The sequence below is a fragment of the Phocoena sinus genome, chromosome 15 (assembly GCF_008692025.1).
Source record: "Phocoena sinus isolate mPhoSin1 chromosome 15, mPhoSin1.pri, whole genome shotgun sequence".
NCBI classification, from domain to species: domain Eukaryota; kingdom Metazoa; phylum Chordata; class Mammalia; order Artiodactyla; family Phocoenidae; genus Phocoena; species Phocoena sinus.
Window position 1 is genome coordinate 28428749 of NC_045777.1, and position 10504 is coordinate 28439252.

Consider the following 10504-nt stretch of genomic DNA (forward strand, 5'->3'; position numbering starts at 1 on the left):
TGGAGGGGTGGGATGGGGAGAGTGGGAGGGAGGGAGACGCAAGAGGGAAGACATATGGGAACATATGTATATGTATAGCTGATTCACTTTGTTGTAAAGCAGAAACTAACACACCATTGTAAAGCAATTATACCCCAATAAAGATGTTTAAAAAAAAAAAAAAAAGTATCCCCTGCTGGCTCTATTGAGAATGGATGAGGCAAGGACAGAAGCAGGGAGACCAGTGAGGCGCTAATTGCAACAATCTAGAAAAGAGGGTGGTGGGTGAATCTAAGCAGTGGAGATGGAGAGACGTGGTTGGATTCTAGATGTGTTTTAAGGTAGAATCAACAAAATTTCTGGTAGGAAGTATGCGGGATGAGAGACAAGAGGAGTCAAGGATGCCTCCTAGATTTTTGGTCAAACACCTGGATGAAGGGGGTTCCCAATTACTGAAATGGGGAAGCCTATGGGTGTAGCAGCTTTTAGGGGGATGAGAAGCAGGTCAGTTTTGAAATATTAAATTTGCTTTCTAAGTGGAGCTACCGAGTAGGTGGTTAGTTATAATATTTAAGACAGAGGTCCCAGATGGAAGAATAACTTTAGGAGTTCTTGGGTTATCAATGGTATTTAAGGTCACTGACCTAGACAAGAGGATCAAAGGAGAGTATATGGTCATTAAGAGTGAGGGAGTTTGAACTAGACTGCCTGGGTTCAAATCCCAGTCAGTCACTTACCATTTACGTGAACTAGGGCCAGTTACTGAAACTTTGTGTCCCTCAGCTGTGAAATGAAGATAGTTATTGGCCACACTGCATCTGCTCTTTGTGAAGACAAAGAATGCATACATGTAAAGCATTCAAAACAAAGTCTGGCACACAATAAGCTCCCAGTACATGTTAGCTGGTTATTGGTTTTATAACAGATATGAGTTTTTCCATTACAAAAGAATGTCACTATTTTTAAAAAATATTGGAAATAATTTCAATATTAAAGACAGTCTGCAAGTATAGTACAAAGAACTATTTTTTTCAGAAACATCTGTGAATAAATAGTTGACACTTTGCCTTATCATCCCTAAATATTTGTGTGTATTTCCTATAAATAAGGACATTCTCTTACATTGTCACAATACCTTCCAAATCAGGAACACTGAAATATTACTATCATCTTATCTTCAGATCCCCTCCTAGTTTTGCCAATTGTCCCAAGATGTCTTTTGGGATCCAATTTTGGCCAGACCTGCTTCTGCTGCTGTCACGGAGAGCATCTGGGGAGAACTTTGCTGACCACTGAGAAGATGACGAACTCAAGCTATTGGAGTGAGACGAGCAGCAGCAGCTGTGGGACTCAGCAGTCCCCAGAGGTGCTGCAGTGCCAGCCCCAGAATTACCACTCCTACCATCAGTCAAGCCAAGCCCAGCAGCCTCCAGAAAAAATGTTGTGTATGAGTGACTGAGGACTTCCAGTGGGCCCATGAACAAGGTGGTTCAGGAGTTGGACCCCATCAGCTCATGGGAAGTGCTCTCCCCTCTCAAAACTACCTCCCCCTACAAAAGCTTGGTTTGGAGTGACCATTCCCAGGAACTTCATTCTCCGACTCTGAAAATATCTACTTGTGCCCCAAGCACTCTACATACAAGCCCAAATACTGAACAGGAACTCCATTCTCCAAGAGTGAGAGTCACTACATATCCACAGACCATTTTTAGGTGATATATAGTGCAAAATCCTGAACAGGAACCACTGTCTCCATCCTAAGAGGAGGCCATTTCTTTCCAGGAGATAATGTTATTTATGAAAAACCATAAGAAAAGTGGAAAAGCTAAATATGGATCAGGAATGCTATCCTCAGGTTCAGCCATCATCACATTGCCCAACAGCCCCAGATCATCCACTCTCCACACTGTCAACAATCACATTCTAGCCAGCAAATCCAAACCATCACAGGAAGTGATTCAATTTCTACAAACACTGGAATTGAACTGTGTCATGGTGGCTCAAACCAGGCACATGAGCAGGTGATAATTCAGGATGATGGCCGTGAAAAATTGACCCCCAAGTATTTTGGAGAGTTGCTTGCTGATCTAAGCTGTAAAAATACAGACCTTATTAGAACATATGCAGAGAACTGGAGGAAGCAAACAGGACTTTGAGTCTACAGATGAGTCAGAAGACATTGAATCAGTGATTCCAAAAGGACTGTAAGAACTTACAAAACAGCAAATTCGCTGTATGCTGCAGATGAGGGGTATGTCTGATAAATCACTACGGCTAGTGCTGTCCACATTCAGCAACATACAGGAGGAGTGAGGACATCTTCACAATGACTTGACATCACTGGAAAATGACAAGATAAGACTTGAGAAAGACTTGGCATTCAAAGAAACTCAAATAAAAGAGTATGAAGAACTCTTGGCATCAGTGAGAGCAAATAATCACCAGCAGCAGCAAGGACTTCAAGACTCAACCTCAAAATGCCAAGCAAAGTGCCAAGCATTGGAAGAAAACAATCTCTCTCTTCAGCGTATGTTATCAGACATAGAATATAGACTAAAAGAACTGGAATACTGTAAGCATAATTTAGAGCAAGAGAAGAAAAATCTTAGAATGCAAGTTTCTGAGACTTGCACAGGCCCAATGCTACAGGCTAAAATAGATGAGATTGGCAACCATTACATGGAGATGGTAAAAAACTTAAGAACGGAGAAAGACAGAGAGATCCGCAAACTAAGGACTCAATTAAATCAGTACCAAAAAGATGTTTCAAGAAGAGAAGGAAGTTTCAGTGACTTCTAATTCAAGATTCATGATCTGACAAGCTTGCAGGAAGACAAGGATTCCCTTATAAAGTGTCAGTCAGAGGAACTCTCGAAATTGAGACAAGAAATATATTCATCTCATAACTGACCTTTCAGTGGTGGAAGGACAACTATTAACACTAGAAAGTACGGAACACAATATCCAATCCTAGGCCTCCTGTATAATAACTATGAATATATACCACCAGGGAGTGACACACAGACTATTGTGATTGAGAAACGGAAGACAAATGGACTTGTCCATGAATGAATCTCCAACTCAAAGGAATTTTTTTTGTGTCTTCACTAGTACTTTGTTATTTTTCCATAACTAAAGCCAATCAATATTTTGAATCATGCTACTACTTAGCAAGTCTAATGGAATTAATTAGCTATAAAAATAACTGTTTATCCGGCCATTTACAAGGCCTGACTCCTTTCGATCACATTTTTGTATTCAGTATAGCAACGGACCAATTATTAAAACTCAATTACAGACCCTGTAGGACTTAATCCACTATTTTTCAATAGGGTGCTCCCTAGACACTGAATTAATTTGCTGGGGTAGAGATTTTACAAGTTATTCCATTAAAAGGTTTTCTATGGTATTAGATGTGCAATTTAGCTACAAGAGTAAATACTGTTTGTTTGTTTTTTTAACAACAACAACGAAAAGCAATATTATAGAATTTTAAAAACCCAGTTTATTTTTTTAAATTTATTTTTACATCTTTATTGGAGTATAATTGCTTTACAATGGTGTGTTAGTTTCTGCTTTATAACAAAGTGAATCAGTTATACATATACATATGTTCCCATATCTCTTCCCTCTTGCATCTCCCTCCCTCCCACCCACCCTATCCCACCCCTCTAGGTGGTCACAAAGCACCGAGCTGATCTCCCTGTGCTATGCGGCTGCTTCTTACTATCTATTTTACGTTTGGTAGTGGATATATATGTCCATGCCACTTTCTCACATTGTCACAGCTTCCCCTTCCCCTTCCCCATATCCTCAAGTCCATTCTCTAATAGGTCTATGTCTTTATTCCTGTCTTACCCCTAGGTTCTTCATGACATTTTTTTTTCTTAAATTCCATATATATGTGTTAGCATACAGTATTTGTCTTTCTTTTTCTGACTTACTTCACTCTGTATAACAGACTCTAGGTCCATCCACCTCATTACAAATAGCTCAATTTCGTTTCTTTTTATGGCTGAGTAATATTGCATTGTATATATGTGCCACATCTTCTTTATCCATTCATCCGATGATGGACACTTAGGTTGTTTCCATCTCCGGGCTATTGTAAACAGAGGTGCAATGAACATTTTGGTACAGGACTCTTTTTGAATTATGGTTTTCTCTGGGTATATGCCCAGTAGTGGGATTGCTGGGTCATATGGTAGTTCTATTTGTAGTTTTTTAAGGAACCTCCATACTTCTCTCCATAGTGGCTGTACCAATTCACATTCCTACCAGCAGTGCAAGAGGGTTCCCTTTTCTCCACACCCTCTCCAGCATTTATTGTTTGTAGATTTTTTGATGATGGCCATCTGACTGGTATGAGATGATATCTCATTGTAGTTTTGATTTGCATTTCTCTAATGATTAATGATGTTGAGCATCCTTTCATGTGTTTGTTGGCAGTCTGTATATCTTCTTTGGAGAAATGTCTATTTAGGTCTTCTGCCCATTTTGGGATTGGGTTGTTTGTTTTTTTGTTATTGAGCTGCATCAGCTGGCTGTAAATTTTGGAGATTAATCCTTTGTCAGTTGCTTCATCTGCAAATATTTTCTCCCATTCTGAGGGTTGTCTTTTGGTCTTGTTTATGTTTTCCTTTGCTGTGCAAAAGCTTTGCAGTTTCATTAGGTCTCATTTGTTTATTTTTATTTCCATTTCTCTAGGAGGTGGGTCAAAAAGGATCTTGCTGTGATTTATGTCATAGAGTGTTCTGCCTATGTTTTCCTCTAAGAGTTTGATAGTTTCTGGCCTTACATTTAGGTCTTTAATCCATTTTGAGCTTATTTTTGTGTATGGTGCTAGGGAGTGATCTAATTTCATACTTTTACATGTACCTGTCCCGTTTTCCCAGCACCACTTACAAAATTAATGCACAGAAGTCTCTGGCATTCCTATACACTAATGATGAAAAATCTGAAAGTGAAGTCAAGAAAACACTTCCATTTACCACTGCAACAAAAAGAATAAAATATCTAGGAATAAATCTACCTAAGGAGACAAAAGACCTGTATGCAGAAAATTATAAGACACCGATGAAAGAAATTAAAGATAATACAAATAGATGGAGAGATATGCCATGTTCTTGGATTGGAAGAATCAACATTGTGAAAATGACTCTACTACCCAAAGCAATCTACAGATTCAATGTAATCCCTATCAAACTACCACTGGCATTTTTCACAGAACTAGAACAAAAAATTTCACAATTTGTATGGAAACACAAAAGACCCCGAATAGCCAAAGCAATCTTGAGAATGAAAAACGGAGCTGGAGGAATCAAGTTCCCTGACTTCAGACTTTACTGCAAAGCTACAGTAATCAAGACAGTATGGTACTGGCACAAAAACAGAAAGATAGATCAATGGAACAGGATAGAAAGCCCAGAGATAAACCCACACACATATGGTCACCTTATCTTTGATAAAGGATGTAGGAATGTACAGTGGAGAAAGGACAGCCTCTTCATTAAGTGGTGCTGGGAAAAATCCCAGTTTAGAGTGGGCTTCAAGATGGCTGAGGAGTAAGACGTGGAGATCACCTTCCTCCCCACAAATACATCAAAAATACATCTACATGTAGAACAACTCCTATAGAACACCTACTGAACGTTGCAGAAGACCTCAGATTTCCCAAAAGGCAAGAAACTCCCCACATACCTGGGTAGGGCAAAAGAAAAAAGGAAAAACAGAGACAAACGAATAGGGACGGAACCTGCACCTCTGGGAGGGAGCTGTGAAGAAGGAAAAGTTTCTACACACCAGGAAAACCCTTCACTGGAGGAGACGGGGGTGGGGTGGGGAGGGTGGGCGGAGCGGGATGGGGGGTGGAGCTTCGGAGCCACAGAGGAGAGCGCAGCAACAAGGGTGCAGAGGGCAAAGTGGAGAGATTCCCGCACAGAGGATCACTCCGACCAGCTCTCAGCAGCCCAAGAGGCTTGTCTGCTCACCTGCGGGGGCAGGTGGGGACTGGGAGCTGAGGCTCGGACTTCGGAGGTCAAATGCTAGGGAGAGGACTGGGGTTGGCTGCACGAACACAGCCGGAAGGGGTCTAGAGAGCCACAGCTAGCCAGGATGGAGTCTGGGCAAAAGTTTGGAACAGCCTAAGAGCCAAGACCATTACTTCAGGGTTGCTCGAGGAGAGGGGATTCAGAACACCGCCTAAACAAGCTCAAGAGACAGGGAAGAGCCATGGCTATCAGCGCGGACACCAGAGGCGGGCATGAAATGCTAACGCTGCTGCTGCAGCCACCAAGAAACCTGTGTGCAAGCCCAGGTCACTGTCCACACCCCCTCTCCTGGGAGCCTGTGCAGCCCGCCACTGCCAGCGTCCCGTGATCCAAGGACAATTTCCCCGGGAGAACACACAGCGCGCCTCAGGCTGTTGCAACGTCACGCCAGCCTCTGCCGGCTCGCCCCGCGTTCCGTAGCCTTCTCTTCCCGCAGCCTGAGTGAACCAGAACCCCCAATCAGCTGCTCCTTTAATCCCCTCCTGTCTGGGTGAAGATCAGACGCCAGAGGGCGACCTACATGCAGAGGTAGAGCCAAATCCAAAGCTGAACCCCAGGAGCTGTGCAAACAAAGAAGAGAAAGGGAAATTTCTCCCAGCAGCCTCAGGAGCAGCGGATTAAATCACCACAAACAACTTGATGTACCCTCCATCTGTGGAATACCTGAATAGACAATGAATCATCCCAAAACTGAGGCGGTGGACTTTGGGAGCAACTGTAGACTTGAGGTTTTCTTTCTTCATCTAATTTGTTTTCAGTTTTATGTTTATATTATTTTAGTATCTAGAGCTTATTATCATTGGTAGATTTGTTTATTGATTTGGTTGCTCTCTCTTCCTTTATATATATATATATATTTTTTTTTTTTTCTCTTTTTGTGAGTGTGTATGCTTCTTTGTGTGATTTTGTCTGTATAGGTTTACTTTTACCATTTCTCCTAGCATTGTCTGGTTTTTTTTAAACATCTTTATTGGAGTATAATTGCTTTACAATGGTGTGTTAGTTTCTGCTTTATAACAAAGTGAATCAGTTACACATATATCCCCATATCTCTTCCCTCTTGCATCTCCCTCCCTCCCGTTTTCCCTACCTCACCCCTCTGGGTGGTCACAAAGCACAGAGCTGATCTCACTGTGCTGTGCGGCTGCTTCCCACTATCTGTTTTACATTTGGTAGTGTATATATGTCCATGAAACTCTCTCACTTTGTCCCAGCTTACCCTTCTCCCTCCCCATATCCTCAAGTCCATTCTCTAGTAGGTCTGAGTCGTTATTCCCGTCTTGCCCCTAGGTTCTTCATGACCATTTTTTTTTTTCTTAGATTCCATATATATGTGTTAGCATACGGTATTTGTTTTTCCCTTTCTGACTTACTTCACTCTGTATGACAGACTCTAAGTCCATACACCTCACTACAAATAACTCAATTTCGTTTCTTTTTATGGCTGAGTATTATTCCATTGTATATATGTGCCACATCTTCTTTATCCATTCATCTGTTGATTGACACTTAGGTTGCTTCCATGTCCTAGCTATTGTAAATAGAACTGCAATGAACATTGTAGTACATGACTCTTTTTGAATTATGGCTTTCTTAGGGTATATACCCAGTAGTGGGGGTGCTGGGTCATATGGTAGCTCTATTTTTAGTTTTTTAAGGAACCTCCATACTTCTCTCCATAGTGGCTGTATCAATTTACATTTCCAGGAACAGTGCAAGAGTGTTCCCTTTTCTCCACACCCTCTCCACACCCTCTCCAGCATTTGTTGTTTGTAGATTTTTTGATGATGGCCATTCTGACTGGTGTGAGATCATATCTCATTATAGTTTTGATTTCCATTTCTGTAATGATTAATGATGTTGAGCATCCTTTCATGTGTTTGTTGGCAGTCTGTATATCTTCTTTGGAGAAATGTCTATTTAGGTCTTCTGCCCATTTTTGGATTGGGTTGTTTGTTTTTTGTTATTGAGCTGCATGAGCTGCTTGTAAATTTTGGAGATTAATCCTTTGTCAGTTGCTTCATCTGCAAATATTTTCTCCCATTCTGAGGGTTGTCTTTTGGTCTTGTTTATGGTTTCCTTTGCTGTGCAAAAGCTTTGAAGTTTCATTAGGTCCCATTTGTTTATTTTGTTTTTATTTCCATTTCTCTAGGAGGTGGGTCAAAAAGGATCTTGCTGTGAATTATGTCATAGAGTGTTCTGCCTATGTTTTCCTCTAAGAGTTTAATAGTGTCTGGCCTTACATTTAGGTCTTTAATCTATTTTGAGTTTATTTTTGTATATGGTGTTAGGGAGTGTTCTAATTTAATTCTTTAACATGTAGCTGTTCAGTTTTCCCAGCACCACTTACTGAAGGGGCTGTCTTTTCTCCATTGTATGTTCTTGTCTCCTTTACCATAAATTAGGTGACCATATGTGTGTGAGTTTACCTCTGGGCTTTCTATCCTGCTCCACTGATATATATTTCTGTTTTTGTGCCAGTACCTTACTGTAGCTTTGTAGTATAGTCTGAAGTCAGGGAGACTGATTCCTCCACCTCTGTCTTTCTTTCTCAAGATTGCTTTGGCTATTTGAAGTCATTTGTGTTTCCATACAAATTGTGAGATTTTTTTGTTCTAGTTCTGTGAAGAATGCCACTGATAGTTTGATAGGGATTGCATTGAATCTGTAGATTGCTTTGGGTAGTAGAGTCATTTTCACAATGTTGATTCTTCCAATCCAAGACATGGCAAATCTCTCCATCTATTTGTATCATCTTTAATTTCTTTCATCAGTGTCTTATAATTTTCTGCATACAGGTCTTTTGTCTCTTTAGGTAGATTTATTCCTAGATATTTTATTCTTTTTGCTGCAATGGTAAATGGGAGTGTTTTCTTAATTTCACTTTCAGATTTTCATCATTAGTGTATAGGAATGCAAGAGATTTCTGTGCATTAATTTTGTATCCTGCTACTTTACCAAATTCATTGATTAGCTCTAGTAGTTTTCTGGTAACATCTTTAGGATTCTCTATGTATAGTATCATGTCATCTGCAAATAGTGACAGCTTTACTTCTTCTTTTCTGACTTGGATTCCTTTTATTTCTTTTTCTTCTCCAATTGCTGTGGCTAAAACTTCCAAAACTATGTTGAAAAATAGTGGTGAGAGTGGGCAACCTTGTCTTCCTCCGAATCTTAGTGGAATTGGTTTCAGTTTTTCACCACTGAGGACAATGATGGCTGTGTGTTTGTCATATATGGCCTTTATTGTGTTGAGGTAAATTCCTTCTATGTCTACTTTCTGGAGGGTTTTTATCATAAATGGGTGTTGAATTTTGTCAAAAGCTTTTTCTGCATCTATTGAGATGATCATATGGTTTTTCTCCTTCAGTTTATTAACATGGTGTATCACATTGTTTGATTTGCATATATTGAAGAATCCTTGCATTCCTGGAATAAACCCCACTTGATCATGATGTATGATCCTTTTAATGTGTTGTTGCATTCTCTTTGCCAATATTTTGTTGAAGATTTTTGCATCTATGTTCATCAGTGATATTGGCCGGTTGTTTTCTTTCTTTGTGACATCTTTGGTTTTGGTATCAGGGTAAGGGTCTCCTCATAGAATGAGTTTGGGAGTGTTCCTCCCTCTGCTTTATTTTGGAAGAGTTTGAGATGGATAGGTGTTAGCTCTTCTCTAAATGTTTGATAGAATTCACCTGTGAAGCCATCTGGTCCTGTGCTTTTGTTTGTTGGAAGATTTTTAATCACAGTTTCAATTTTAGTGCTTGTGACTGGTCTGTTTATATTTTCTATTTCTTCCTGGTTCAGTCTCAGAAGGTTGCGCATTTCTAAGTATTTGTCCTTTTCTTACAGGTTGTCCATTTTATTGGCATAGAGTTGCTTATAATAATCTCTCATGATCCTTTGTATTTCTGCAGTGTCAGTTGTTACTTCTCCTTTTTCATTTCTAATTCTATTGATTTGGGTCTTCTCCTTTTTTTCTTGATCAGTCTGGCAAATGGTTTATCAATTTTGTTTATCTTCTCAAAGAACCAGCTTTTACTTTTATTGATCTTTGCTATAGTTTCCTTCACTGCTTTTTCATTTATTTCTGATCTGATCTTTATGATTTCTTTCCTTCTGCTAACTTTGGAGTTTTTTTGTCCTTCTTTCTCTAATTGCTTTAGGTGTAAGGTTAGGTTGTTTATTTGAGATGTTTCTTAATGTAGGATTGTATTGCTGTAAACTTCGCTCTTAGAACTGCTTTTGCTGCATCCCATAGGTTTTGGGTCGTCGTGTTTTCATTGTCATTTGTTTCTAGGTATTTTTTGATTTCCTCTTTGATTTCTTCAGTGATCTCTTGCTTATTTAGTAACGTATTGTTTAACCTACATGTGTTTGTTTTTTTAACAGATTGTTTCCTGTAATTGATATCTAGTCTAATAGCATTGTGGTCGGAAAAGAAACTTGATACAACTTCAAGTTTCTTAAAT

General features: G+C 39.7%; 1 pseudogene; it reads left to right on the plus strand.

Moving 5' to 3' along the window:
• Positions 1-1279: 1279 nt before the first annotated feature.
• LOC116739796 lies at positions 1280-3047 on the plus strand (annotated as a pseudogene).
• The last annotated feature ends 7457 nt before the right edge of the window (positions 3048-10504 follow it).